Below are 21,982 nucleotides of genomic sequence, written 5' to 3'. Positions count from 1 at the left end.
CTCTTTGTTGCCCATACTGGAGTGCAGTGGCGCGATCTTGGCTCACTGCAACCTCCGCCTCCCGTGTTCAAGTGATTCTCCTGTCTCAGCCTCCTGAGTAGCTGGTATTACAGGTGCCTGCCACCACGCCTGCCTAATTTTTGTATTTTTAGTAGAGACGCGGTTTCACCACGTTGGCCAGCCTGGTCTCGAACTCCTGACCTCAGGTGATCCACCCTCTTCAGCCTCCCAAAGTGCTGGGATTACAGGTGTGAGCCACCGTGCCTGGCCTAAGCCATACTTTTAAATTTTCAGTGATAATATATAATTTGGTACTTTTCTCCCAAATCTGTTTATTCCTATCAAATCTGGCCTCTAAACTTGTCAAAATATGGCTTTCTTTGTTTTTTAATGTTAAAGGCTTTACTTTGTGAACAGGAAGTCAAGAAACTGGATCCACCACTAACTCTCCATGGGTGTCTGTTGGATGTTTTGATTGTAAGTGACCGAAAAGCCAGCTCAGGCTGTCTAACAACAGGGGGAACTTGTTGGTTTGTGCACTGAGTCCTAAGCTGCGGCTGCCCATTCGACAAACCCCATGCCTCTGGCGCAGACGATGGGTTCAGTCTCACCCAGACCACAAGGGTGGAAACTTGGGGGACTCAGGGAAAGGGAGAGAAGAAAAATAGATACTGGAGGGGAAACCACAAACGTGCACCCTAACATGTGGCCCTACGTCACTTTGTTTTCTGGGTCACAGTTGCTTCATTAAATTAGGGGCTGGCATGACACCATGACCAAAAGTTTTCCTAAGGCTAACCCTGTAGACTTTATTTTCTTTATAAATTAACTTTTTTTTTTTTTTTTTTAATGAATAAACAAACCTTTTCTGGCCAGGGCCAGAATGTAATTAGTAAATAAATAGCTCTGTTTAGATTATAATTATAAGTCAGGGCAGTCAGCATTGGTTACTTTCTTCCTACCCATGAGTTGTAGATTTTGATCTATAGGCCAGGTGCGGTGGCACACTCCTGTGATCTCAGCACTTTGGGAGGCCGAGGCAGGAGGATTGCTTGAGCCCAGGAGTTCGAGACCAGCCTGGGCAACATAGCAAGACCCTATCTTTAAAAAATAATAATAATAATAAAGAAAAATGAGTGATGAAGGATGTGAGGGAGGAGCCCTAGGAAATGGAGTATGTAAAACCTGCTGTGCCTTTAGTCAGTGTTATCTTCTGAACAGCCAAGGCAACTTGGTTGTTCATTCAGAGGAGATCCAGGAAGGTCTGGGCAGGGCTTGTTTGCGTGACTGTAACCATTGGGAGGCTTTGCTGTAAGGCTGGTGTCACAGGAAATCTGTGAGAGGTTTAATTTGGATTCAAAGGGAGCCGGTGTTGGCAGAAGCCAGAGTCACTCTAAATGGCAGTGGAATCAGATCCCTGGGATAGCTGAGGGTTTCTCAAGAATGAAACCACAGACCTCAGCTTTCTACTTCATCCCCTTTTTACGGAGCCGTTGGCTGGTCTCGAGATGAGATTCTAGTAGTGGCACCAGGGGAGCTTTCAAGGAAGCATCTGGGGTGGTTTGTGAGGGAACGAATGCTTTGGCTGTGGTACCACAGTCTATCTGGGAGCACCGTGGACATGGAGATGACGTGGGTGTGGAAGATGGCAGGGAGTTAAGGGAGTATGCTTCTTCTCTGCCTCTCGTGTATACAGCTTGGGTGAAGGCTCTGGGGGCCTGTGGGGGTATTGGGCTGCCATTTTTTTTTTTTTTTTTTAAGATACAGGGTCTTGCTGTGTCACCCAGGCTGGAGTGCAGTGGCACAATCATAGCTCAGTGAAGCCTTGACCTCACAGGCCCTAGTGATCCTCCTGCTTCAGCCTCATGAGTAGCAGGTGTGCACCACCATGCCCAGCTAATTACAAATATTTTTTCTGTAGCGATGAGGTCTTGCAGTGTTGCCCAGGCTGGCTTCCAACTCCTGGCTGGGTTCAAGCAATCCTCCCCGCCACAGCCTCCCAAAGTATTGGGATTGTAGTCATAAGCCACCGGGTCTGGCCCCAGGCTGCCTTAGTAAGAGAGTTTTACCCTCTTGTCTAGGATATATGGGGGAAAGTTAATCTGATTAGCAGTACAGTGTATTCAAATTGTGCTTGGCTAATTGTTGAATATATATACAGAATTGACTAAGGTTGATCTGTACCTGTAACTATAATAGTTCTCTATAATATAGCTTTTGGAAAATAGTTCTGGTGTGGGGGTCAATGGTGTTTCTCAACTGGCAGACAATAACTACCGGAGTGCAAAGAACAAGATAAATAGTTTGAAAATGGTTTCTTGTCAAATGTCTGTGCTTTGGAAGCATTACCTTCAAGACAATCCATCAGATTTTTGTTCTTGCGGTAGTAGGACATTCAAAGAAGGTTTATTTGGTGGGTTGGGGGCAGGCGATAGGGTGAGGATTGGAGAAAAAGGAGATTATTCTATGAGTTGAAAATGGGCACCTCTACAGCTGCTTGTTCTTCCTGAGGGTTCAGATGGGAGATGGAGATGGACTTGGGGTTCCAGGCCTGTGCTCTGGAGTGATCATGAGCTTCTTAAAAAACCTTTGTGTTGCCGGGCAGGGTGGCTTATGCCTGTAATCCCAGCACTTTGGGAGGCCGAGGCGGGTGGATCACGAGGTCAGGAGATCGAGACCATCCTGGCTAACATGGTGAAACCCCATCTCTACTAAAAAATACAAAAAATTAGCTGGGCATGGTGGCACGCGCCTGTAATCCCAGCTACTCGGGAGGCTGAGGCAGGAGAATGGTGTGAACTCAGGAGGCAGAGCTTGCAGTGAGCCGAGATCGCGCCACTGCACTCCAGCCTGGGTGACAGAGCGAGACTCCATCTCAAAACAAACAAACAAACAAACAAAAAACCTTTGTGTTTTAAGATTCTGATAAGGCCAGGCACGGTGGCTCACGCCTGTAATCCCCACACTTTGAGAGGCTGAGGCAGGTGGATCACCTGAGGTCACGAGTTCAAGACCAGCTTGACCAACACTGTGAAACACTGTCTTTACTAAAAATACAAAAAATTAGCCAGGTGTGGTGGTGGGCACCTGTAATCCCAGCTACTCCGTAGGCTGAGGCAGGAGAATCACTTGAACCTGGGAGGTGGAGGTTGCAGTGAGCTGAGTGAGATCACGCCATTGCACTGCAGCCTGGGTGACAAGAGCAAAACTCCATCTTAAAAAAAAAAAAAAAAAAAAAGGCCTGCGCAGTGACTCACGCCTGTAATCCCAGCACTTTGGGACGGTGAGGTAGGTCTATCATCTGAGGTCAGGAGTTCAAGACCAGCCTGGCCAACATGGTGAAACCTCGTCTCTACTAAAAATACCAAAATTAGCCGGGCGTAGTGGCAGGCGCCTGTAATACCAGCTACTCAGGAGGCTGAGACAGGAGAATCGCTTGAATCTGGGAGGCGAGGTTGCAGTGAGCCAAGATGGGGCCATCACACTTCAGCCTGGGCGACAGGAATGAAACTCCATCTCAAAAAAAAAAAAAAAAAAAAAATTCTGATAAAAGCACAGTACTGGTATGTGACCATTGCCCCAGATATTTCAGTATTTTCAGACATTTAATGAATATGTCTGTTTCTTTTCTTTTCTTTTCTTTTCTTTTCTTTTCTTTTTTTTTTTTGGAGACAGAGTTTCGCTCTTTCACCCAGGCTGGAGTGAAGTGGCACGATCTCGGCTCACTGCAACCTCCGCCCCCCCAGGTTGAAGTGATTCTCCTGCCTCAGCCTCCTGAGTAGCTGGAATTATAGGTGCCTGCCACCATCCCCAGCTAATTTTTTTATTCTTATTTATTTATTTATTTATTTTTGGGACAGTCTTGCTCTGTTGCCTAGGCTGGAGAGCAGTGGCCCCATCTTGGCTCACTGCCACCTTGCCTCCCGGATTCAAGCGATTCTACTGCCTCAGCCTCCTGAATAGCTGGGATTACAGGCGCCTGCCACCACGCCTGGCCAATTTTTTGTATTTTTAGTAGAGACAGAGTTTCACTATGTTAGCCAGGCTGGTCGCGAACTCCTGACCTCGTGATCTGCCTACCTCAACCTCTCAAAGTGCTGGGATTATAGGCGTGAGCCACCACGCCCCCCCAATCTTTGTATTATGTATTTATTTGTTTGTTTGTTTGAGATGGAGTCTCGCTCAGTCGCCCAGGCTGGAGTGCAGTGGCATGATCTCGGCTCACTGCAACCTCAGCCTCCTGAGTTCAAGCGATTCTTCTGCCTCAGTCTACCGAGTAACTGGGACTACAAGCCCGTGCCATCACCCCCAACTAATTTTTGTATTTTTAGTAGAGATGGGGTTTCACCAGATTGGCCAGGCTGGTCTTGAACTCCTGACCTTGTGATCTGCCCGCCTTGGCCTCCCAAAGTGCTGGGATTACAGGTGTGAGCCACCGTGCCCGGCAATTTTTGTATTTTTAGTAGAGACAGGGTTTCGCCATGTTGGCCAGGCTGGTCTCGAACTCCTGACCTCAGGTGACCCACCCCGCCTTGGCCTCCCAAAGGATTACAGGTGTGAGCCACTGTGCCCAGCCAAATGTGTCTGTTTCTATGTGAGCATTTGTAGGTAACGGTGAGGGTAGAAAGGGTGACTATGATTAGTAGCCCCTGAAAAATGCTATGCAGGCCAGGTGCTCGTTGGCTCACGCCTGTAATCCCAGGAGTTTGGGAGGTCAAGGCAGGAGAATCGCTTGAGCCCAGGAGTTTGAGACCGACCTGGGCAATATAGTGAGACCCCTCTGCCCCGTCTCTAAATAAAGAAAAAGAAAATGAAAAATGCTACGCAAAACTCAAACCAAACCAATGCCACAAAACAAAACAAAACAAAAACTCCCTCCCAAAAAACACAAAACTGTGAAGAAGGAGCCTAAGAGGTAGATGACTAGCAGAAAGTTACATTCTGTGATCTTGGAAATGAGAATAGCAATAGACAGGTGAGAGCAGTGGTTAAGGCGGTGGGGCTGTGCAGGCCAGAGGGACACGGGGGTCTTAAGTTTGCATTTCACTTCTGGCAAATTAATGAGCTTCTTGAAGCCTTGGTGTCCTCATCTGTAAATGAGGATGACAGCACCTATCCTGTAAGGGTGGTGGAAAGATGGAATAAATAATGCAGGTAAAACTCTTGGCATGGTGCCTGGCCTGCAGGAAGCTTTTGTTGTTATGCATGTTTTATAATCCTTTGGATCGCAGTCATTGGGTACTTGGTGTTCATTGTTTTGACTCCTGTTGTTCAAGCGCCTTGAATGTCCTCAAGGCAAAATTGACATCACCTTTGGTCCTTCTTGGGAAAATTAGGAGCAGGGTGGTGTTAGGGCCGTCACTGGACATTCCAGGTCTCCCACCCATAAATGGAGAGGTGGAGTCTGCCTGCAAGACACATTGCTAGGAAAAGACGGGACATTTGGCTTAGTTTCACACCAATATTTCCTTTATACCCTTCCACAGAGAGGTGACAGGGATCCAGTTAGTGGCGAGTTGTGGAGCAGCAGAGACTGCAATGCGATGCTCTTTATGATTTTCCTATTTCTTTGGTTGGAATTGGGTTTTTACATCACATATTGTTTGATTATAAAAAACAACGACACAGCTGGGCATGGTGGCTCACGCCTGTAATCCCAGCACTTTGGGAGGCCGAGGCAGGTGGATCACCTGAGGTCAGGAGTTTGAGACCAGCTTGACCAACATGGTGAAACCCCATCTCTACTAAAAATACAAAAATTAGCTGGACGCGGTGGCGGGCGCTTGTAATCCGAGCTACTCGGGAGGCTGAGGCAGGAGAATTGCTTGAACCCAGGAGGTGGAGGTTGCAGTGAGCCAAGATTGTGCCATTGCACTCCAGCCTGGGCAACAAGAGTGAAACTCCTTCTCAAAACAACAACAACAACAGCACTATGCTTGTGTTGGGGCAGGGGGTAATGAGAAATAGCTGTACCTCCCACTCAAGTTTGCTGTGAACCTTAAACTGCTCTAAAAAAATAAAACTTATCGAAACAAAATAAAAAAACAAAAACAGCTGCAAGAACTCTTGCAGAGGGCCAAAAGAATGGCTTTTGACTAGCTACAGAAACATGGATAAAAAACGTGCTGGCCAGGCGCAGTGGCCCATGCCTGTAATCCCAGCACTTCGGGAGGCCGGGGCAGGTGGATCACCTGAGGTCAGGAGTTCAAGACCAGCCTGGCCAACATGAGGAAACCCTGTCTCTACCAAAAATACGAAAATTAGCTGGGTGTGGTGGTGGGCGCCTGTCATCCCAGCTACTTGGGAGGCTGAGGCAGGAGAATCACTTGAACCCAGTTCAAGTGAAGCCGAAGAGGTTGCAGTGAGCTGAAATCACAACACTGCACTCCATCTAGCCTGGGAGAGAGAGTGAGACTCTGTCTCAAAGAAACAAACAAACAAAGTGCTAAACACGTGGAGACCAACCACACTGCTGTCAGTAGGTGGCAAAGCACTTTCCTATAAATATTTCAGGATTCCTCTTTCTCTACTTAAAAAAAAAAAGATTGCTTTGCATTTCAGACAACAGAAATGACTGGACAGGCCTTTAGGCCATGTGCAAGAAACTGAGAAAACCATATGAAAGATTTTCCTTAAATGGAGATGGAGTTTGGCACAGTCTCAGGTTCAAGTTAGAGCCTGGGTCTTAATTTGCCTACAACGCATGATTTATCATGCCTTTAGCAAGATCCCCGGCCCAAGACCATTCATTTCACCCCTACAATCTCAAGGTGTGTGCAGGGCACAATTCAGCTTTAAACTTTTCCGCTTTTACTTTTGGTTAGGCAGAACCTCCGTCTGGTGGTATGTGAATATGAGTGTTTTCTGTGGCCCTTTTCAAAGTATTCAAAGCGGTTTAAAAATACATAATGTTCAGAGATCTAAGAGCTAATGGAAGTACTAATTTGGGCCTTTTTAAAATAAAAAATCAATTAAACAGATTTGAAACTCTTAACTCTCACGATGTCTTCAAAATAGATACTAAGATTAAAGAAAAAGAAGGCTTGAAAATCATAGGACTACTTATCCACCCAGTCATAATGCTTTTAGTAGTGACAGTAGTAGCAAATAGCACAGTTTATAAAAACAGAAGAGCTAAAATTCTTTATTTAATATTAAACAGGAAACCGAAAGTAGTCTGCAGCAATGTGGTGGGTTTTCAGCAACCTGCTGCTGTGTTTATCTGTGCTGAAAAAGCCTAAATGAAACATTTCTTCTTTGATTGGCTTAAGATTGTAAGTTTGAAGGAAAATCCTTCAAACTGGAATCATGACCACTGGAAGCAGGTTCTGTATGGTAAGGTTTTGAAGCAACCTGTTTCCACCAGAACCAAAGGAAATTTGGAAGCAAATCAAAAACCTCTCAAAGAGTGGAAAAAGCTTTGTACTTTTATTTTGCCTTTGTGCATTGTTGTCATTTATCCAACATGTGCATATGAATATTCTTTCTGAAGACCTGGGCTTCATTTTAAGGTCAGCCTTCAATTTCTAGAGAATATAATTTGCTGCTATTTTTAGAGCATCATGATTGCTCGTAATAACTAATGGAAAAAAACTCAACAGAGAAATAAATGTGTAACAGCTGTGTCTGCTTAAACTTGATTAAAGGCAGTAAAAAAAAGTAAACAGAAGAACGAATGTGACAGTAGACAAGGGAGAGGCAAGGATCTCTCTCATTGTGAAAACTTTTACAGACATAACTTGTTCCACTTTGGAAGGCCAGTGATGTCTGTGTTTAAAGTTTACTTTACTGTTTGTCTTGAGTGGGATCAGTGTTGTAGTGAATAATTTATAGCCAGCATGAATGAGCTCATTAGTCACCTTTTCAGACTTTAAATGAGTTTTGTGGTTGTCATTACTCGAGCCTTCTGTTCAGCCGCGGAGCAAAATGACAGTTTGGCAGTTGTTGCTGGGGCCGCCTGTTCCCCTTCAGGTCTGTGTTGGCTTTTGTATTTCATTGAATCCTTGCCTGGCTAACCCTTCGCTGGTCCAGGCAGGAACTCTCCCACTTCACATGCCTTTTGCACCCCAAGTTTAAATGAGAAGTTTTTCAGGCTTAAAAAAAAAAAAAAAACCAGTTGTGTCTGCCAGAGAGAATGGGGGAATGAGGTGGATGAAATGAGCTTTTTCCAGCAGCTCCTGGGTATGATTCCCTTTGTGCTTGGTTTGATATTCAAGCTACTCAAAAGCAAAAAGCAAGCCGGTGCGTTGCGAGGCAGCGGAGCCAGGCTCCCACATGGTGCCAGGCATTTTAGACCGAGGATGTCACTGGAATTTGGAGGGAGAAAGATGTTCCAGGGTAGGTTTGAACTGTTTCAATTCTAAACATCAGTGTGATGAGGGTAAAGAAACTTGCTACAGCAAATAAATCTGCGAGGCCAGATTTCCATGGACAAAGAAAACTGCATTGTTTCTACAAAGGGGTTGACAGCATGACTTTTCAAGGTCGCAGCCAACACGGAGGTCCAGGATCACTGGGAATGGTCATTACTTCTTCCCAATCTCTGTGCCTCCCCACTCCAAATCATTAAGAGAAAGCGAACTGTTGCAGCTGCCTCCTCACTGAGCCCTTGGAGACATGCCTGGGAGGCTGGTATGTGGGGAAGACAAGCCTAGGCATGCCAGTAGCAGGTGGGATTTCTTTGGAACGGATGTCATGAAGTTCATGCCTCCCATTGAACCTGGCCTGGGCAGCCTCCGGAGAGCTCTGCCATTCACTCCCTGGGACTGGCCTCCATCCGGAAGTCCAGGACACCGTGGCATGCCCACCTTGGTCCTCAGATAGCCTCTGCAGGCACTCGTGGGGTGTGGAGGCCTGTGCAGGGTGCCTTGGCCAGGTGCTTGGACCCCTGCGCTGAGGTCTCTCTGACGTCTGCTGCGAGCAACAGGCACTCATGGCTGCCATCACCAACGCGGGCAGCACCCCCTTCCGGGACCCATATTGTTAGACAGCTGGCCTGGCGCTGTGTGAGGCATAGAGGAAACATGTTCAGGATTCCTCTCTGGAAGCAATGCCAACTTTAAAAGGACGCCTGGTTGTTTGGGGGCCAAATCTTTGAAACCAGTCAGAATCACGTCTTTGAGTGTAGAGAATTGAGGTGCTGTTGAACGTACCCACAGAAAGAACTAGCAATTCACCTGCCTGCTTCCTTTCCAGCCCCGACCCCTTTAAGATTGAGTACTCACATGCAGTCACGTCTCACAATTTCTGGACACCTTTTGCCTGCACCTCAACCTCAATATTAAAGGCGCAAGATACACTATTTTGGGAAGGAGTGAGGATTTCAAAACAGAAAGGGTTGGTGAACTTGACTAGCCAATGAAAAGAGACTTCAGGTTTGGCTGTTGTAATAAGTGGAATAAATTGCTAATCTCCAAAAAAGAACTTTGTGCTGCCGGGAAATATGTTAGTAATCATTTAATCTATACTCTGTTTCTCAGAGAGTTCATCAAATTCGGAGCTCTTACTTTGTTTTAAAAAGACTATCGTAGAGAGAAGAATCAATTGTTTTCTTTCACACCCCTCTGAAAAAGTAAAACGAGAGAAGTTATTTCCTGGCGTGGATAAGACTTTGGCAGACTTAGCCACTGAAACCCATGAGACTATGGTACTTGGTGTACTCACTAAAGAGAGGAAAACAATAAAATCTCTTAAAAACTTTGGAGGAGGAAAATGTTGATGAGGCTACTTTTCTCTGACTGATCTGTAGAGTTAATAGATGCCAGCTTGAGAGAGGGATAAAAAGGAGACTTTTTTTTTCCTGTTAAGTGATCAATATTTTTTATTACCACTGTGCCATGTGCTATGAGCAGAAGAGAAAACAGAGTCCCTTGCCCCTCAAGGCACTTATAGTCTGTTGATGACGTTCAGTATCTAGTTGATTTATTTTTTATTACAAAGATACACCATACTTTGTTGATTATGACATAGAAGCTGAACTTTGAGTTTTTGCAAGTAGTGCCTTTTCATTCAGTTAAAAAGTCCCGGCCGGGCACGGTGGCTCACTCCTGTAATCCCAGCACTTTGGAAGTCCGAGGCAGGTGGATCACGAGGTCTAGGAGCTGGAGACCAGCCTGGCCAAGATGGTGAAACCCCATCTCTACTATGAATACAAAAAAAAAAATTAGCTGGGCACGGTGGTGGAGGCCTGTAATCCCACCTACTTGGGATGCTGAGGCAGGAGAATTGCTTGAACCCGGGAGGCAGAGGTTGCAGTGAGCCAAGGTCGCACCACTGCACTCTAGTCTGGGCAACAGAGCAAGACTCCATCTCAAAAAAAAAAAAAAAAAAGTCCCCTTTTCCTTCCTCCTCTTGTTTTTTCTTTTTTCTTTTTCTTTTCTTTTTCTTTTTCTTTTTTTTTTTGAGACAGAGTCTTACTCTGCCGACTAGGCTGGAGTGCAGTGGCATGATCTCAGCTCACTGCAACCTCCACCTCCCTGGTTCAAGCATTTCTCCTGCCTCAGCCTCCCAAGTAAGTGGGAGTACAGGCACCCACCACTGCACCTGGCTAATTTTTGTATTTTTAGTAATGGGGTTTCACCATGTTGGCCAGGCTGGTCTTGAACTTCTGACCTCAAGTGATCCACCCGCCTCATTTTCTCAAAGTGCTGGGATTACAGGCATGAGCCACTGCTCTCGGCCCTCCTCTTCTATTTCTTGGTCACAGTTTTCTCTCCCTTGAGCCCCACTGGTCCCATCTTTCATGTCCTAGGCCCCTGAGAGGTTCTCTAAGAAGCCAGATGTTCTGAAGCTTTCCCAAACTCACTGTGTGCGTTCAAATCCCAGCCCCATCATTTACCAGCTGTGTGATTATGAGCAAGTGGCCAAACCTCTCTGTGCCTCAGAATCTCCATTGATAAAATGGGGATAATAATAGTACCTACTTCACATGATTAATGTGAGGCTGAAATGAGTGAATATTTTCAGAGCTTTAGAACACTGTCTGGCATCCAGTTAAGTGCTATTTTGGTGTTTGTTAAATGCAGTCAGTCCTCATCATTGGTAGTTTTTGTATTTGCAAATTCACCGTCTTGCTAAAATTTACCTGACCTCTCAAAATCAGTACTCCTGCCCGGGCATGGTGGCTCACGCCTTCCCAGCACTTTGGGAGGCCGAGGTGGGTGGGTCACCTGAAGTCAGGAGTTCTAGACCAGCCTGGCCAACATGGTGAAACCCTGTCTCTACTAAAAATACAAAAAATTAGCTGGGCGTGATGGTGGGCGCCTGTAATCCCAGCTACCCAGAAGGCTAAGGCAGGGAGAATCACTTGAACCTGGGAGGCAGAGATTGCAATGAGCTGAGGTCATGCCACTGCACTCCAGCCTGGGTGACAAGAGCAAGACCCTGTCCCAAAAAAAAAAAAAAAAAAAAAATCAGTACTCCTGGTGCTTTTGTGGTCACTCATGGACACATACAAATGAGTCATTCAATGTGCACGTTCCCAGCTGAGGGTGAACAGAGTGATGTTCTGCCCGCTTGTTTTGGCTTTCCAAGTGTCCTTTTTGTGTTCTGTTTAGTACCACATTTTTTGCATTTTTGTTCATTTTGCTGTTTAAAACGGAGCCCAAGCACTGCTGAAACGCTATCTACTGTTTCTAAGTGCAGGAAGGCTGTGATGTGCCTTATGGATAAAATGTGTATTAGATAAGCGTCATTCTGGCATAGTTCATTGTGAATGAACAACAATATATATTCAAAAAACTTCTTAAATGGAAACAGATAAAATAAATATCAATAAAATTATGATGTGATAATATAACAGTAAAATTATGTTTTGATTGGTTGATGAAAGTGTTGTGAGTGGAGGCTCACAGGAACCTAACCTCCTATTTCCCCTGGGAGCAATGATTCAGGATTTGTTAATTCAGTGTTTGTGGCACTTTATAGAACACAACTACTATGAATAAAAATAATCAGCTGTAGGCTGGGCACGGTGGCTCATGCCTATAATCCCAGCACTTTGGGAGGCCAAGGTGGATAGAACACCTGAGGTCAGGAGTTCAAGACCAGCCTGGCCAACATGGTCAACCCCGTGTCTATTAAAAAAAAAAAAAAAAATTAGCCGGGCATGGTGGCACAAGCCTGTAATCCCAGCTACTCTGGTGGCTGAAGCAGGAGAATCACTTGAACCCAGGAGGCAGAGGTTGCCGTGAGCCGAGATCGAGCCAGTGCACTCCAGCTTGGGCAACAGAGCAGGACTCTGTCTCAAAAACAAAACAAAACAGGCCAGGCGCAGTGGCTCACACCTGTAATCCCAGCACTTTGGGAGGCCAAGGTGGGTGGATCACGAGGTTAGGAGTTCAAGACCAGCCTGGCCAACATGGTGAAACCCCATCTCTACTGAAAATACAAAAAATAGCTGGGTATGGTGGCATGTGCCTGTAATCCCAGCTACTTGGGAGGCTGAGGCAGGAGAATTGCTTGAACCAGGACCCGGGAGGCAGAGGTAGCAGTGAGCCAAGATCGCGCCACTGCACTCCAGCCTGGGCTACAGAGTGACACTCTGTCTCAAAAAAGAATAAAAAGAAAACAAAACAAAACACAACACAACACAACAAAAAAAGTCAGCTATAGATAAAATGAGTTCAAGAACTCAGAGAGGGGATCTCCTCTTGTATCAGATAAGCATCACGAATATCCCTGGGGCAGGAGAAGCATTAGTAGCTCTGGTCATGTGGGGTAACTCAGCTGGGCGCAGATTTTCTATCAGATCTGAAAAATAAAAATAACTTGTAACCACATTTAGTGGCATGATCACGGCTTACTGTAGCCTCAACCTCCAGGGCTCAAGTGAACCTCCTACCTTAGCCTCCCGAGTAGCCAGGACTATAGGCGCATGCCACCATGCCTGGCTAATTTTTCTATTTTTTTTTTGTAGAGTCATAGGTCTCCCTGTGTTGTCAGGCTGGTCTCGAACTTCTAGGCTCAAGCAGTCCCCAGCCTCGACCTCCCAAAGTGTTAAGATTATAGGTGTGAGCCACTGCACCTGCCTCCCCCCACAAATTCTTAATTCAAGAGTATTTTGAACTCTTGAATCTTGGAGCCTACATAAGAGTTTGTAGAGAAAGTTTGATATTCAAAACCTATAAACCAAAAGACTTCCCACGGCCAGACAATAGACCTCATAACACAGGATATAATGTTTGTTGTACTTAGCAATTCTCCTGTTTGCTCAGAGCACCAGGCTTTTCAGAAGGGGATCGTTTTGTCCCTCCTGATTGAAAAGATCACAAAATGCTTTAATTTTGTGAAACCTTTGCCAACATATTCATTTTCCCCTAAACTCTTACTTTATGAAATGTTTGCAAATTGTTTCACACGTACAGTCTCTGAGAATATGAAAATGATTCAGAAAAGGGAAAGCCTCACTTAAAACTACTGGAAAATGCAAATGAAAGGGAACAAAGGGAACATGGCCCCACTGTGCCCCACAGAATGTAATAATATGCCTCTAGCCTTTTATTTAGGCAGTTTCCAAGTTTTTGTGATTTTAAACAACATCCCAGCAAAATCCTCCTAAATACATTGTTGCTTCCTTCAGTTAATTTATTCAATACATATTTATTGAGTGTCTTCTGCCAGGCATAAATGCCAGGTGTGCACTGCTGAATCTAATAGGCTGGAGTCCTGCTTTCCTGGGGTTTATTGCCTCTTCCCAGTAGTCAGTCTGGTGGGGAAGTTAACTCTCTTATAGGATCTCCCAAGGATAAATTCCTACAAGTTGGAAATTTAGGATCAGTGGCTGTCCGTGCTCATGGAAATTTTAATGCGTTTTGCGACTGTCCTCTTGAAAAGTTATACCACTTCCCACCAGTGCCTTCAACCAACGTTGGCATGGTTAGTTCTTTTAAGTCTGTGCCATTCTGATAGATGAAATGAGACATCACAATTGCTTTAATTTGCATTTCTTTGATTTTTACAGTTTGAGCGTCTTTTCATGGGGATAGTCTCATTTTTGTTTCTCTTTTTGTGAATTTGCCCCTTATTAGAGTGATAATTTTTTTCTCATTGAGTTGTAAGATTTATAAATTAGAAATATTAACCCTGTTTCATCTGCATGGCCAGTATGTCATTTGTTTTTAAATTTTATTTATGACCCCTGATTTTACACACAATTCTAAATTGGTATGCAGTCTAATATGTCAAGATTTTCATTTTGATTTGTTGGCTTAACAAAAATAGTGTTCACTAAGTGCCAGAGCCCTGTTTTATGTTCCTTACAAAGATTAATTTATTTAATCTTCACAGCAGTCCTATGAAGTGAAAACTAGGTAGATAGAAAGAAGTTAAGAACCTTGACTAAGGTTAACCTGCTAGTAAGTGGTAAGATCAGAGTACGAAACTAGTCTGTGTCTAACCACTGCGCCTCCCCACTACTGGTCTTGGTATTAGACTCTGTGTGTGTGTTTGCTTATTTGTGGTTGCTTTATAAATGCTCATAGACCTACTCCTCCCTGAGGGCAGGTGCCATGTCTTCTGTTTCTCCTGGCCTCTTCCCAGTCCCCTCCATTCTTTACTGGGCATAGAGGAGCTAGATGCTTACTTGTTGACGGAATTAATTGAGTAAATCTGGATTCTAGATCATCGGCTCACACTTGTGTTTATGCTCAAAGAGGAGTTGACAGGTTCTATATTTCCATTTTGCCTCCAGCAGCCGGCTTGACAAGCTCAGGTTTGGCGAGGGCACCTGAGCTGATGAACTTCACCCTACCAGTTCAGCTGTACTTTCCCTCACTACACACCCTGCTTCCCTCTTAAGGTAAGCCTGGCTCCATTCCCTGCTGGAGAAATTCTAATAAGCCCTTTCCCAGGCTCCACCCTTCAGAATCTGTCAAGTAAACAGCAAGAAGGCACAAAAGGAAAATCCCAAGAGACGGTGACCAGAAAGTTCAAATAATGTTTGACCAAGACTTTAAACACACCAAGATGTTAAGGGTCCTCCAGCCGAGGGGCGCTGTCTCTTTTTCACAGCGGGAAAGTGAGGAGTTTTTTACTCTTACAAGCAGTGTTCTCAGACCTTATCTCAAAGAGACTCTTAGTCAACCCATGATTAAGGAGTTATCTTTGAACATACTCTCCCCCTCTCTTCTCATATTCAATCATTTGACAAATCCTCTTGGTTCTTCCTTTGAAGACTGTCTTGCGTTCATTTGTTCCAGTCTCACTGACTCTTCTCTGATTCACTGGGTCTCGAAGTGGGTCCACAGACCAGCAGCCTCACCTGGGAGCTTGTGAGAGATTCACATCCTCAGGCCCAGCCCACACCTCCCGAACCAGAAACTTATGGGGGTGGGGCCTGCAGTTTGTGTTTTAACAAGCCTTTCAGGTAATTCCAATGGATACTCAAGTTTGAGAACCACTGCTCCAATGGACGCCCCCTCAACCCCCTTATAACATTATAAATGTAATGGGCCAGGTGCGGTGGCTTATGCCTGTAATCCCAGCATGTTGGGAGGCTGAAGCAGGAAGATTGCTTGAGACCAGGAGTTTGAAACCAGCCTGGGCAAAATAGTGAGATCCCATCTCGACACAAAAATTAGCCTGGCATGGTGGCATGCACCTGTAGTCCTGGCTACTTGGAGGCTGAGGAAGGAGGATTGTTTGAGTCTAGGAGTTCGAGGCTGCAGTGAGTTATGATTGCACCACTCTGCTCCAGCCTGGATGACAGAGCCAGACTCTGTCAAATAAATTAATGTATATATGTATGTATATATGTAATGGGTGTTTATTGTAGACCATTTGAAAAATATCGGGGCCCGGCACGGTGGCTTGTGCCTGTAATCCCAGCACTTTGGGAGGCCGAGGCGGGCAGATCACCTGAGGTTGGCAGCTCGAGACCAGCCTGATCAACATGGAGAAACCCCGTCTCTACTAAAAAAATATAGAAATTAGCCATGCGTGGTGGTGCATGCCTGTAATCCCAGCTACTCGGGAGTCTGAGGCAGGAGAATTGCTTGAACCCGGGAGGCAGAGGCTGCAGTGAGCCAAGATTGTGCCACTGCACTCCAGCCTGGCCAACAAGACCGAAACTTCATCTCAAAAAAAAAAAAAAAATCTTTCCCTGGGTGGAAACACCATAAACCAAGTGCCCACACAGACAATTGCACGATTTCACATGAATTCTCAGCAATATGTTTGGCCTGGTGCGGTGGCTCACGCCTGCAATCCCAGCACTTTGGGAGGCCGAGGCAGGCAGATCACCTGAGGTCAGGAGTTGGAGACCAGCCTGACCAACATGGAGAAACCCCGTCTCTACTAAAAATACAAAATTAGCCAGGTGTGGTGGTGCATGCCTGTTATCCCAGCTACTCGGGAGGCTGGGGCAGGAGAATCACTTGAACCTCGGAGGTGGAGGTTGCGGTGAGCCGAGATTGTGCCATCGCACTCCAGCCTGGGCAACAAGAGCAAAACTCTTTTCTCAAAAAAAAAAAAAAAAAAAAAGAAAGAAAATATGGACAAGTATGAAAGAAGCACACAAAAAAGAAGTATCCCATAACTCTAACATTCAGAAGGAACCACTATTTTAGCCTTTTTTCCCCAATTTTTTTTTTTAAACAGTCTTCATTCTGTTTTGTATGAATTACTGCAATGATTTCTGAGTTGTTCTGCTGGTTTTTAATCTTCCAGTTTCTCCCTTCCTCTCCCAAAATTCATCTTGGATCCACCATCCCCCTTTATCTTTTTTTTTTTTTTCAATTCACATCTCGGATAATACAACTTCTGGGCTCAAAAATATTCAGTGAGCCACCTTTGCCCTCTGATCTTAACACATATAAATTGCTCACCCTGCTATTCAAGGAGTTTGGTGATATGATGCTTGCACTCTTACCCACTAATCTGTGTGCTCTGTAGGGACAAAGACCGTCTATCTCTGGCAGCTAACACAATGCCATGCACTTGGTAGGCACTCAGCAAATATTTGTTCAGTGAATGAGTTCCTCTTCTACTACGGTCAAGTCAGATTTGGTAATTCTGTGCCATCGATTTCTCTTGGAACAGCAGTTTGTAAGCAAAATCATCCCCTTGTGCTTTCTCAAAATGCACATATCCAGGTACCATCCTAGAAGACTCTAGTTGGTTAGGTGTGGCTTCTGGATGGTTCTGATGGGCATCCCCAGGTGAGAAGCTCAGGTCAAGAACACCCCTTCCCCATTTCCACAGGTTAAACAGCAACCCACCCTTATTAGATATCCCACTTCCAAAGTCATCTCCCCTCCCTTCCCCAGATGTTTCACCATGTCCCTTGTCTCAGCTGTTAGCAGTAGGGAGGGGTGGGGGGCCATGCATGGAGAGGGGTCACGTGACTCAGGCTAGGCCAATCGCACTATTTCCCTGAGACGTTAAACTATGTCATGGAAGGCTTGAGGCATTTCAAAGGTGGTGGGTGCTAAAAGTCAGAAGGCCTCAGGGCTTGCTGCTGGCAGCCCTGTGTGGTCATCATTGAGCAGAGGAAGCCAACCTGCAGGGTAGAGAGTGGAGTCGACCTATAGAGGGAAGCAGGAAAGGAATATGGTTCTGTGCAGCCCAGCGGTGTGTGCCTGCCCAGCCTCCCCGTATTTCCTCTCATGTATCCTTTGTACTGGAGTCTTTTTGCAGGATCCCTCCCCAGAAGACTGTCTTTCCAGGCCTGCCTCGGACTCTTCTTAATTTTGGGCAGTCTCTCAGGTCTTCCCAACTGCACCTGCTCACCTACTCAATTGTACTGCCTCAAGGGGGGCAAGGTATATCGGGTTTTATACTTAACTATTCCATAAATAGCCATGCTGTTCTAATAACTAATAGAGTGTGTGTGTAGGGAGATTAATGTTCTTGACCAGAGAAACATTTAGCAAAAGAATGCACGAAACATCAAGGGAGGGGCGCTCTTCTCCTTGGAGGAGGAACTGAGGTCCCACGCTGATGGGGGTAGATAAGCCTGGAATTGAGGACTTCCAGCTCCCAGATACTTATGTACTCTCCAGCCCATGCTCAGATGGGGCTGCAGAATGGTCCCATCAAGTCCTCTATCAGGAAATAAGTGTTTCTCAAAGTGATTTCTAGGGCACATAATACAATTCGGCTGTTAAATGTGTTTGTAAAACAGTGTAGACGGGACAATGGTGTAGACAATTCAGCTTGCTTATTTGTGACTTCTCAGGATCTAAGACGCAAGGGTCCTTTCTGAAAGTTCATGAGGGGAATTGTGAATGGGGTTGTTCCTAAACAAATTTGGCCCCTGCACCCTAGGTCAGGAAGCAAGTCCCAGAGCTGAGGGTCTATGGAATTAGAAGGTGGAAAAGGCCACATTAAGCCCTCCTTTGGCTTTCAGCATTTTTTCCCCCATTTCAGAGAGACAGACAGGCAGACATGTGTCCCCTGCTGTCCACATCAGGCAGGGCTGGTCCACCACTTCCTCTTCAGGGTGACACCTTCTCACATCTCTTGCTGCAACTGTAATGGGAGAGAGAAATTAAGAAATATGTTTGAGAATGCAAAAAGCAAAAACACACATGGAATGACATATTCCATGTACAATCACCTTTGGCTCACATCCCCTCTTTTTGAACTCTGAGAAAGCAGGAGGGGACTGGGGCGGGTGAAAATAAGGTGCCACCTCTACTTAATATAAAGAGATTTCTGGCTATTGTTTGAGTGTAGTTGGGGGACTTGGGGGGGTGTTGGGGGCTGGGGATGGAAGAGGAAGATATAAGGGGGCGATTTCATCCTCTCTAGGCCAGCAAGGGCTTGGACAAAGGTCTCTGGCCTTGGTTCCTCTGGCGGAGAATAAGCACCCTCAACTGACGCGCTGATGGAGGGGCAGGACCTGCATTAGCCGGAGCTACAGGAGAGCAGGGTACACATTGTCTCATCCTGGCTTTGTTACCACTTCTAACCCTGAGAATCTCTGGCGTGAGACTTCAGAGATCATCTGACTTGTCTCTGCCACCTTGTGCCTTTTGCTTAGTGACTTTGGGTAAGTCGCATCAAGTGCTCAGTAATCAAAGGGGTGGGACTGGATGACCTCAGGCTACCCCTGGGCTTCCACCTCCGAATTGTCTCCTGATGGGGAGATGCCACACTACTTGGAAGTAGTAAGGTCTCCGGTGAGTCTGAAAGGCACATCTTTGCTGAAGACTTGTCACCTGCCCTCTGGAACCTTTGTTAGGGGGAGTGACTCTCAGATGGGGGGGTCTATTTTTTGAGATAGAAAAAATTTTCAGAAGCCTAACTGGTGTTTCCTTTAGTCCCTCCTTTTGGCCAGGTTTAAAAGTACTGCATGCTAGAAAGCTTTCTCCAGGTCTGCTCGCTGTTTTTTCTGTAGTTTTCAGACCGCTCACGATGTCCTGTCCGCTGGCTCAGGAGGGGGTGGCAGGAAGGGTGCCCTGGGCTTCTCTGGAGAGGAACCAACCGATTTGGCTACCTGGGAGAAATGTGCAATCACATTTTTATTTTTGTCACCACCAGGGTGTCCTGTTGGACTCTCTCCTCTCATCCTCTCCCAAGGCGGCTGGTTGGTGTGGCTTTAGCAGTGGGTGCTATTATTTGGAGGTGCCTAGAGACTTAGAGTGGTGACTGCACCATTTCGCTGGGTGGCTTGCGAATTGTCAGTCTGGTTCCTGAGAGCTCAAACTGAGATGGGAATGAGACCTGTTTTCGCTCTAGGCCGGCCGGGGCGTTCCGCACAACCCACTTGAGAGGCCCCACCGGCGTGGCTTTTAGGACGTGCCTCTTGTCTTGTAATGGCCACCGGCCCTCCCTCGGGAGACACGCGGCCACCTGGGTGGGACGCTGCGGTGCTTACCTCCGGGACACGAGGTGGTCGCTGGGAGAGGGCTCGGAAGGCCCTGGGGGTCCTATCAGGACGCAGCACTGGGGAGACGTGGAATCTCCTCTTCTCACCCCCACAAGCCTCGCCCGCATCGTAATTCTTTTTATTTTTACTTTCGAGCCATGTAAGGCATGCAGATGGGGTAGGAGCGTTCCCGCGACACGTTGCCAGCAGCGCAGCGCCGGTCCGCTCGTGTGGCCGGAGCCCGGGGAGGGGACAGGGCACGCGCCGCCTGCCTCACCTGCCCCACCGCCCACGGTCGCGGCCGCCCCGGGTCGCGGGACCCGCGCCGGTCACCCCCGCCCCACGGGGCCCAAGAGGCGAGGCCGGGCGGCGCAGCCCCGGCCTCGGCCCTGGCTGAGTCCTGGGGCGCGCGGGGGGCGCGGGCAGGGTCCGCCCCGGCGGGTCCGTGCCCCGCGCCCCAGGCCGCTGGCGGCCAGGCCCACATTTTCCCTTTCTCCGGCTCCCTCCGCCCTCCGCTCCGTCCCTCCCTCCGCCCTCCTCCCTCCCCGCGCTTCCCCTCCTCCTGCCTGGTCATGTGTCGCCTTTTTTTGTTTGCAGTGGAAACAATTTCTCGCCGCTCGGCGCGCCCCGGCCCGACGCGCCGCGGCGGAGGCGAGCGGGAGGCGGGACGGGGCGGGGAGAGCGGCGGGGCCGGCGGGAGGACGCGCGGCGCGCCCGGCGGACGCCGCAGGTCCCATGCCGCGCCGCGACCCCCGCGCCCCTGCCGCCCGCGCCCGCGGCCGCCCCCCGCCGCCCGCCGCCCCGGGCTCGCCGCGCCGCGCCCGCGCGTCCTTAGCGGGGCCACCGAGCGATGCCCGCCGTGCGCCCGCGAAAGTTTGTCGGCTCCTGCTGAACGGCAGCGGCGCCCCCGCACCCCCGTGCCCCGCTCCTGCCAGGTGAGTTTGCGCCCCGCTCCTGCCGGCTCCCGCGTGGGCTCGGGGGGCACCCGGGGCGGGAGGCGCGTCCGAGACGGTCCTGGAGACTACCTCGCCGCTCTCGGAAGACGAGGGACCCCGCAGGTCCTGGGGAGAGGGTCGGGTGGGGGCCCGGGAGCCCCCGAGCCGGGAAGTTGCCAGGTCCGAAGAGTTTCCTGCCCCGACGTGCGTGCTGCTTCCCGGTGCCTCGGTTTCCGAAAAGACGCCTGCAAGGAACAGAGTTGGTATTGTCTGCGGAGGACGGGGTCTCCGCCGTTCCGGGCCAGGGAGGGGGTTCCGATCAAGTGGAGACCCCAAGATGAGAAGCAGGCTCCTAACAAAGATCCCCCCCGGCCAAACTGTGCAGACTTGGCACAGGCAACGAACGTCTCCGGAGACCCCCGAGGCCCGACCCCCCTCATCCCGGCCCTCTTTGAAACCTTCCTTGGGCCCTGGATAAGTTGGGGGACGGCGGGCTTTTATTGATTTGTTTTCGAGGCTCGCCGCGGTGCGGCCAATAAAAGGTTTATGACATCTGACCGGCAGTGAAGGTATGCGAGCTCCCAGCTGCCCTGTATACTGGGAGAAGAGCAGTTTCCCCCGTTGCCCGGCAACGCCGCTGATTGACGCGGGGTGCAGCCAATCGCCACTCCCGCAGGTCCCCTTGAAATGTTTTTGACAAGTACAGTAGACGAGAGTGAAGCGCGTGCGTGCGCGCGCGCGCTTGCTGGGTAGGGGGGTGACCCGGCCCCTCAAACTCGCGACTGCTCCGCTCTGGGAGGATTTCTTAACTTTTTAAAGTTCGCATCGAACATCTGTTCAGAGCTGGGCCAGTAATGTCTTTGTCAGTTATTTGGAGACCTTCTGTTTACTAGGCGAGAAACTAAGCTTTCTTGCTGCATTTTCTCCGTTAAAAAATAAGGGTAACAAAACACAGCAAGTCATTAAAAAAACAAAAGAGGGGGTGTGTGTGTGTGTGTAGAGAAAAGTTGTAAGGAGGTCACCAGTGAATAACTATTTGCGTATCTGGTGGAGCAGCCTTGTTGGCAGCAGATTAAAAATGTTTGCTTAACTGCAACTCACATGATCCAGATTCTTTTTTTTTTTCCCTCTGAAACAGGAGGAAAAAAAGATTTGGCGAAATCTGTAGTTAGAGTATAATAATGGAAAACTCCTCAGCTGTGGTTTCTGGGAACTGTTTTTTTTTTGTTTGTTTTTT

General features: G+C 47.7%; 1 protein-coding gene across 14 annotated transcripts in view; it reads left to right on the top strand.

Annotated features, from left to right (window-relative positions):
* Positions 1-21,982, top strand: part of FOXN3 (forkhead box N3) — a 459,693-nt gene that overhangs the window by 180,139 nt on the left and 257,572 nt on the right. For 2 of the 14 annotated variants that reach the window (XM_063715685.1, XM_063715679.1), the window contains exon 3: positions 14,690-14,797. The exons of 9 other annotated variants lie outside the window; for them this stretch is intronic. The gene's annotated coding sequence lies outside the window, so the exon portion shown is untranslated. Of the gene's footprint in view, positions 1-14,689; positions 14,798-20,381; positions 20,746-21,982 lie in introns of those variants that run through there. 3 more of the 14 variants (XM_063715681.1, XM_024232074.3, XM_024232076.3) reach the window with 2 other exon arrangements.

This window comes from Pongo abelii, chromosome 15 (assembly GCF_028885655.2).
Source record: "Pongo abelii isolate AG06213 chromosome 15, NHGRI_mPonAbe1-v2.0_pri, whole genome shotgun sequence".
NCBI lineage: Eukaryota > Metazoa > Chordata > Mammalia > Primates > Hominidae > Pongo > Pongo abelii.
Note: the sequence above shows the minus strand (reverse complement) of the source record. Positions and strands in the feature narration are given on the sequence as shown.